This window comes from Cnephaeus nilssonii (genome assembly GCF_951640355.1).
Source record: "Cnephaeus nilssonii genome assembly, chromosome: 16".
Classification (NCBI taxonomy): Eukaryota; Metazoa; Chordata; class Mammalia; order Chiroptera; family Vespertilionidae; genus Cnephaeus; species Cnephaeus nilssonii.
Genome location: NC_137087.1, coordinates 6,792,104 through 6,798,103, shown reverse-complemented (window position 1 = coordinate 6,798,103; position 6,000 = coordinate 6,792,104). Strand labels below are relative to the sequence as shown.

General features: G+C 51.7%; 1 protein-coding gene across 4 annotated transcripts in view; it reads left to right on the top strand.

The window, feature by feature from the left end:
- Nucleotides 1-4,593: 4,593 nt before the first annotated feature.
- ERCC6 (ERCC excision repair 6, chromatin remodeling factor) overlaps nucleotides 4,594-6,000 on the top strand; it is a 92,240-nt gene continuing 90,833 nt past the window's right edge. For 2 of the 4 annotated variants that reach the window (XM_079793035.1, XM_079793038.1), the window contains exon 1: nucleotides 4,594-4,695. The gene's annotated coding sequence lies outside the window, so the exon portion shown is untranslated. Of the gene's footprint in view, nucleotides 4,696-5,020; nucleotides 5,085-6,000 lie in introns of those variants that run through there. The other 2 variants (XM_079793037.1, XM_079793036.1) reach the window with 2 other exon arrangements.

The window sequence follows — 6,000 nt, the reverse complement described above, 5'->3', positions numbered from 1 at the left end:
GGACGCTGACTCCCAACTGCTCGTCTGCCTGCCTGCCTGCCTGATTGCCCCTAACTGCTTCTGCCTGCCAGCCTGATCACCCCCTAACCACTCCCCTGCCAGCCTGATTGATGCCTAACTGCTCCCCTGCAAGCCCGATTGCCCCTAACTGCCCTCCCCTGCCAGCCTGGTTGCCCCTAACTGTCCTCCCCTGCAGACCTGGTCGTCCCCAACTGCCCTCCCCTGCTGGCCTGGTCACCCCTAACTGCCCTCCCCTGCCGGCCTGGTTGCCCCTAACTGCCCTCCCCTGCCGGCTTGGTCGCCCCCAACTGCCTCCCCTGCAGGCCTGGTTGCTCCTAACTGTCCTCCCCTGCAGGCCTGGTCGCCCCCAACTGCCGTCCCCTGCTGGCCTGGTCACCCCCAACTGCCCTCCCCTGCAACTGCCGTCCCCTGCTGGCCATCTTGTGGCAGCCATCTTGTGTCCACATGGGGGTGGCCATCTTGTGTGTTGGAGTGATGGTCAATTTGCATATTACCTCTTTATTATATAGGATTATTATATAGGACTAGTAGCCCTGCGCACAAATCCGTGCACCAGTAGCTCTCTGCGGGGCCTGGCCACTCCACGCCCACTGCCCAGAGGCTCTCCGCAACCCAGAGGCCCATCTGCGCCCCAGCCTGGCCAGAGGCCCATCTGCGGCTGGGTGCGGAACGCTTGCCTCATTGCCGGGGCAATGAGGCAAGCATTCTTCCAGGCTGCTCATGCTGCCTGCTCTCAGCGGCTACCCCCCGGGACTGGGGGACTCCGGCGGGGCTGAGAGGACTGGGTGCCACCATCTTGTGGCTATGGGAGCTGCCATCTTTGTGACAGAGTGACGGTTAATTTGCATATTACCCTTTTATTAGGGTAATAGAGGCCCAGCGCACAAAATTTGTGCATCGGTAGGGTCCCCAGCGGCTGCCAGCTGCTGGTTGGGGCCTTCCTTCATTCCACGCTGCTCCTTGGTGGTCAGCACATATCATAGCGAGCGATCGAACTCCCGGTTGCTTGAACTCCCGAGGGGACACTTTGCATATTAGGATTTTATATATATATAGACTAGAGGCCAAGTGCACAAAATTCGTGCACTTGGAGGGAGTCCCTCAGCCTGGCCTGCATCCTCTCGCAGTCAGACATCCTTAGTGCTGCCGTGGAGATGGGAGAGGCTCCCACCACCGCTGCTGTGCTCGCCAGCCACGAGCCCGGCTTCTGGCTGAGCGGGACTCCCCCTGTGGGAGCACACTGACCACCAGGGGGCAGCTCCTGCATTAAGCGTCTGCCCCCTGGTGGTCAGTGCACATCATAGTGACCAGTCATTCTGCCATCGGGCTGAAACTGGCTCTCCAACATCCCCTGAAGGGTCCCAGATTGCGAGAGGGTGCAGGCCAGGCTGAGGGGCCCTACTGGTGCACGATCGAGGCCAGGGAGGGATGCAGGAGGTTGGCCAGGGCTCCAGGGCATGTCCAACCCATCTCGCTCAGTCCTGATCGGCTGGACCCCAGCAGCAAGCTAACGTACCAGTCAGAGCATCTGCCCCCTGATGGTCAGTTCACGTCATAGTGACTGATCAACCAGTTGACTGTCTGCCCCCTGGTGGTCAGTGCACGACATAGTGAGCAGTTGAGTGGCCTTAGCATATCATTAGCATATTACGCTTTGATTGGTTGAACGGCTGACTGGACGACCGGACACTTAGCATATTAGGCTTTTATTATATAGGATTTATTAGTTCTCATAATTCTTTGAATCAGTCAGCAAGTAATTTCTCTGGTCTGCATCAGCTCCACTGACCCCTGCAGTCAGCTGGAGGCTCAGTTTTCTGTTGACATTGGATGGTATAGGATGGCCTCTCACACCTCTGGAGTTGGCCTGGTGTCCACTGAGCTTATTTGCATGGCAGCTGTCACAAGGTTTCCAAGAGAAACAACAGTGCAAGCCCCAAGGCATTCCAGCATTTTTTCATTTCTTAGCTTTACTTACAAGAATTTCTAAGTATGTATGATAATTGCCAAGATATCTTAACCAATTGTACATTAATGAGTTACCATTTGCCAAACAATTTTGAAGTTAAATTGGTAAAAATCCTTTCAGGTTTTACAGCAAAGCAAATGTTCAGTAGAATCATATAGTATTGCCATTTTTATAGGTAAAAAATAGTCAAATATCAATGATTCTATATGGTGCTGCCTAGTAGTTGCTGGAGGTCATGGTGCATTTTGGTGTGTCTGATGTGGTGTTGATGTGTCTTCTGGAATCACAGATCTGAGCCTGACTCTGGGTGGAGGGTCTCTACTGGGTGGGCATTAAATCATTTTTTTTCAAATTGTTTTTCTGAGATCTAATTCACACACCATAAAATTCACTTTTAAAGAGTAAAATTCAGTGGCTGTTAGGATACTCGCAAAATTGTGTAACCATTGTCACTAATTCCAGAATATTTTCATCACCGCTCCAAAAAACCCCATACTCTTCAACAGCCACTCTCCAACTCCCCTTCCCCCATGCCCTGGCAATTACTTACGTAATTTCTGTCTCTATGCATTTGTCTCTTCTGGACATTTCATATAAATGGAGTAATATAGTATGTGGTTCTCTGTGTTTGGCTTTCACACAGCATGATGTTTTCATGTTGTAGCATGTATCAGTCCTTCATTTTTTTAATGACTGAATAATTTTCCATTGTATTAATATGCAACCTTTTGTTTATGCACTCATCCGTTGATGGACTTTTGGATTTTTCCACCTTTTGGCTATTACAAATAACAGTACTATGACTCTTTGTGTTCATTTTTTTGTGTGGATCTATGCTTTCAATTCTCTTGATTACATATGTAGAAATGCACTAGTGATATTTGATTAAAGTTCATCCTAATGATACCATTTTAATTTAATTAAAAGTTTTTAAGGTCTTTAAAGACCCTATCTCCAAATACAGTCATATTCTCAGGACTAGGGGGTTAGGATTTCAATTGAATTTGGGGGGATGCAATCTAGCCCATAACAGATGGGAACAGCTTCTTGTCTCTTTTAGCCCTAGGAGTACTGTGCCATCCTGAGTTGTTTTCCTAACCCCTGCCTACAGCTTTGTGAAAGTTATTAATTCTTACCCAGCTGGAGTGGCTCAGTGGTTGAGCATCCACCTGTGAACCAGGTCACGGTTTGATTCCTGGTCAGGGCACATGCCTGGGTTGTGAGCTCCATCCTAGATGGGGGTTGTGCAGGAGGCAGCCAATCAATGATTCTCTCTCATCACTGATGCTTCTCTCTCACTCTCTTCCTTCCTCTCTGAAATCAATAAAAAATATTTTAAAAAGAGTCATTAATTCTCCTTAACTACCCAGTTTGATGTACCACCTGTCCAAATTCTGACTGATATATAGGGACTCTCCAAAATAGTACATATTAAAAAGGGAGCCTCATTCTTAAAATGGTTGGGGACCACTCTATATTTGGGGAAAATTCTGCTTTCAGATTCAAGCGTGAAAACTACTATTGGCAGCTGTCACAAGATTTCCAAATGCCTTTCTATTCTCAGTATTTTATTCAAGAGATCAATAGAAGTCTCTTCCCTCTTAAAAAACAAGTTACACTTTTATGTGGGATGATAGAAACATATGTACATCAGCGTTGCTAACAGGAGATATGGTGATATTCCTGAGCATCACCCAGTCCGCTCCCGGACCCCCTTTCCCACTGTCCACTTCAGTCTTCTAAACGAGGAAGGCACTTTCCTACCCAGGCCCCACAGATCCTGTCTAGCCCGCTGTCACTCCGAGGGCTATCTTATTCCGGCGCTGGAATCCCTGGGCTGACCGCTGCCACTGGGTTCAGCTCCCGCCCACCAGGGCTACGCCTTCCTTGGGTGAATGTCCATTTCCCCCGTTTGTTCTGAACCTCTGTGTTGGCATTTTGTTTCTTCAAATGCTCCAACCTAAAATTCTCACCTGGCTCAAAATCCTCCTTATCTTTGATCTGAAGGCAGATATTAAATTATTGAATCACTAATGCAATCAAGACATTCCTGCAGGCCCACTATGAGCACACACCGACCCCGCCCAGGGTGTGTGTGTGTGTGTGTGAGTGAGTGTGTGTGTGTGTGTGTGTGTGTGTGTGTGTGTGGCGGCTGTGTGTGTGTGTGTGTGTGTGTGTGTGTGTGTGTGTGTGTGTGTGGCGGCAGACAGCAGATAACGCCTCTCCCATTTTTCCTTGCTCACAGCTGTGTCAGATGACCAGGGAGGTGGCTACTGAAATGGGCGGCACTTCCCACGCTTGCGTTCTTTTTGGGGTTCACGGTTGTGAGCGTTTACATTCGCACGGTCTACTCAAATCCCTCTCTCTCTAAAATCATGTCTTTTAATGCTCACAACCGCCTTCCTACAGAGGCGTTTTTACCAGGAATGAAGCGCCAGCGACTAGGTACGCACCAGATCCTCATTCACATCCGGGTCAAAGGTGGAAAGGCGGAGCTGCACCGAGCCCTCCAACCCCTGGCCTCGACCGCCTTCCAAGTCCACCGGCGCCGCCCTGGCCCCGCCCACGCAGGCCCTGCGGGTCACCGTTGGGGGCGGTGCTAGCGGCGGGTCCCCACGCATGCGCCGTGGCCGCTTCCAGTCGGAGTCCTGGCTGCGCGCTGCGGCGGCCTCTGCGAGTACCTGCCGGCGGCCTCGCGGCCCTGGGTGAGTGTTGGCGCGGCCGGGCTGAGCGTCGGGCGGGTAGTGACTGGGCCTCGCTCGTGCTGCCAGGCGGCCGGGGCCCCTCGGGCCCCTAGCCCCGGGCCTGTCAGGGGGCCGGGCGCGCCCCCCGTGCCGCCCACCTGCGGTCGGAAGTGACGCGGCGGCGCGCGCTCCCGGGGTGGCGGGTCCCCAAACTGGCCGGCCCGGGCGGTGAGCCGGCGACCGAGCCTCACTTCTTGGCCCTGTGGCCGGCCCCGCGCAGGGTCTGTTCGGCCCGGTTTGATCTCGGTTAAATCAGAGCTGTTTGTTATTTGACCAGGAGAATCGGGCTGAATGCACGGCGGGCACTTTGGGCGTTGGCAGGAGGGCAGAGCCGTCTGCACGCGAAAGCTGTAAGGTGGTTTCCCACGTAGCGTCTCGTCACTGCTGTCACCCTGTTCCACGCTGCGTCACCTTTCACCCGTGTGTCTCCCATCTCCTCGTCGCCCCGTTTCCTCCAGTCTGTTATCGGCACAGTCCACAGACATCATTTGGATCATGCTATCGTCACCGTGTTCAAAACTCTTAAATAAGAGTCTTACCATTGCACTTGGAGTCAAGTCCAAGCTCGCGTTACCCCAGGCCCGTGCCGTCTGGGTCCTCGCCTACCCACCTCTTCACACCCCCCCCCCCCCCCCCCCGCCTTCAGCCTTGTGTGCCTGCAACCAGGCTCCAGCCCCGAGTCCCAGTCGCCCCACAGAACTGGTGCTGTGAGGGGAGGACAGCGAAGGTACCGTTTCCCCAGATGACTTAAGCCGTGCAGAGCGTTAGATGGGCACAAGGAATGTAAAGTACATGCTCACTGTGCCCATTCCTTCCATGTTCCAAGTGCACCAGCCCAGACCAGCCTTAGGAATTACACATGCTGTTCTTTGCAAAAACACTTTTGGCTGATTAACTCATTCATTCTTCAGATACTGGCTTAAACATCACTTTATTGGAGAGGCCTCCCTGACCTGCACAATGTCAGTTAGGTCCCTCTGTTATTTTGTCATAAAGAATCCTGTCCTTTCCTCTTACAACAACAGTTACTATAGTGACATTTGTGTGTGCGTATACTATACTAGTATATATTTTATATATACATATACAAATATGTCTCTGGTACAGTGTTCTCTGTAGGTTATCTCCCTGCTCCCTTTCCAGCTATTACATGTTATAGTTTTTCTTGACCTAGTTTTCCTCTCCCAATTCATTATTACTGTACTAGAGGCCCAGGGCACGAATTTGTGCAACAGAAGGGTCCCTCGGCCTGGCCTGCGGGATCGG